This window comes from Pteropus medius, unplaced genomic scaffold (genome assembly GCF_902729225.1).
Source record: "Pteropus medius unplaced genomic scaffold, Ma_sr-lr_union100, whole genome shotgun sequence".
NCBI lineage: Eukaryota > Metazoa > Chordata > Mammalia > Chiroptera > Pteropodidae > Pteropus > Pteropus medius.
The window spans coordinates 6,179,554-6,181,744 of record NW_024340849.1 but is presented as its reverse complement, the minus strand read 5'-3'; the positions used below and the strand labels follow the sequence as shown (position 1 = coordinate 6,181,744).

The window sequence follows — 2,191 nt, the reverse complement described above, 5'->3', positions numbered from 1 at the left end:
TCACATTTACTATTTATAAATATTGAAACGGGTAATAACAAATATAAAGCGTTCACATTTTGATATCAGAATGCAATTATTAATGTCAAAGTCCAGTTTACTGATTCAGAATAATTGGATCTCATATTTAATCAGAATACTTCTAAGTGAGCAATTCTCAAAAATCAACTGTAATTAGATATCACATGATAACTCTGTAGAGCTGTCTTACCCACTTAAAATGCAGCATTATTTCATTACTAACAATCTCTACCCTTTAATAACTAGGAATCAGAACTAGAACTTAACGTTTAAGTTTAATTTTTATTATTACAGAACTGGAGACAAATACTTAGACACAGAAATTATTTAGTCGAGGATTATCAGTAAATTCTGTTATAATTAATCCAAACCATTTTAGAAGTGACGTGAATGTAAATTAAGTTTTTATTTCTCTTTTATTTTCAGCATTGAATATGTGACCTAATGCAAAACCCTTCATTTGGTAGAAACCCATAATTTCCACTTTGATTTTTTGTTTTTTTCCGCAACGGGTTTGCCAACAGAACACAGGTGTTGTGAAAAGCACCACTAAATCTAAGCCAAAATGAGAAAGGAAAAGACTTTTATCAACATCGTCGCCACTGGGCACGTTGATCCCGGCAAGTCTACCACGCCTGGTCATCTGATCTGCAGATGTGATGGGACTGAACAAGGAACCATCGAAAGATGTGGGAAGGAGGCGGCCGACTGGGGAAGGGCTCCTTCCAGTACGTACGCTGGGTCTGGGATAAATTGAAAGCTGGATATGAGTGTGGTCTCACCACCAATATCTCCTGGTGGAAATTCAAAACCAGCAAGTATTATAGGACCATCATGGATGTCGAAGGACACAGAGACTTTATCAAAAACATGATTACAGGCACATCTCAGGCCGACCGCGCTGTCTTGATTGTCACGGCTGGCGCTGGTGAATTGGAAGCGGGTGTCTCCAAGAACGGGCAGTCCCATGAGCTGCCCTTCTGTCTTACACACTGGGTGTGAACACTGAGCTGCCCTACAGCCAGGACAGACACGGGACGTCGTTAAGGAAGTCAGCAGCTAAGTTAAGAACGCTGGCTGCAGCTCTGACACAGGAGCGTCTGCGCCGGTTTCTGGTTGGAATGGTGACAGTGTGCTGGAGCCAAGTGCTAGCATGCTTTGGTTCAGGGGATGGAAAGTCATCCGTGAGGATGGCCGTGCCAGTGGAACCAGGCTGCTTGAAGCTCTGGACTGCATCCGGCCACCAACTCATCCAATTGACAAGCCTTCGTGGCTGCCACTCCAGGGTGTCTACAAAATAGGTGGCATTGGTACTGTCCCTGTGGGCCGCATGGAGAATGGTGTTCTCAAACCCAGCACGGTGGCCACCTTTGCTACAGTCAATGTCACAACTGAACTGTGCTGAAATGCACCATAAGCTTCAAGTGAAGCTCTTCCTGGGGATGATGTGGGCTTCAGTGTCAAAGACATTCGTCGTGGCACTGTGGCTGGTGACAATAAAAACGACCCGCCCGTGGAAGCAGCTGGCTTTGTGGCTCAGGTAGTTATCCTGAACCACCCAGGCCAAATGAGTGCTAGACGGTCACACGGCTCACATCTTGCAAATTGCTGAGCTGCAAGAGAAGACTGATCATCATTCTGGGAAAAAGCTGGAAGATGGCCTGAGGTTTCTGAAATCTGGTGATACCGCCATCGTTGCTATGGTTCCTGGGAAGCCTGTGTGTGTGTGTTGAGAGCTTCTCTGACTGTCCTCCTCTGGGCCATTTTGCTGTCCGTGACATGAGACAGTTGCTGCAGGTGTCATCAAAGCAATGGACAAGAAGGCGAGGTCACCAAGTCAGCCCAGAGAGCTCAGAAGGCTAAATGACTATTAAGCCCAATACCTGCCACCCCAGTCTCAGCCAGTGGTGGAAGAACAGTCTCAGAACTATTTGTCTCAACTGGCCATTTAAATTTAATAGTAAAAGATCAGTTAATGATCACAATGCGTCATAAAACCTTCAGAAGGAAAGGAGAATGTTTCGTAGACCATTTTATTTGTGTGTGTGCGTGTGGTAGCGTTTAAGTTATTCATTTTTAAAACTGGTACTTTTTAATGCAAACAATGTGACCAAAAATCTGTCACAGAATTTTGAGCCCTCACTGAAACAAAGTTTAATGAGAAATTTTT

General features: G+C 44.0%; 1 pseudogene; it reads left to right on the top strand.

Moving 5' to 3' along the window:
• The first annotated feature begins 586 nt into the window (after positions 1-586).
• Positions 587-1,888, top strand: LOC120584236 (elongation factor 1-alpha 1-like; annotated as a pseudogene).
• Positions 1,889-2,191: the final 303 nt, after the last annotated feature.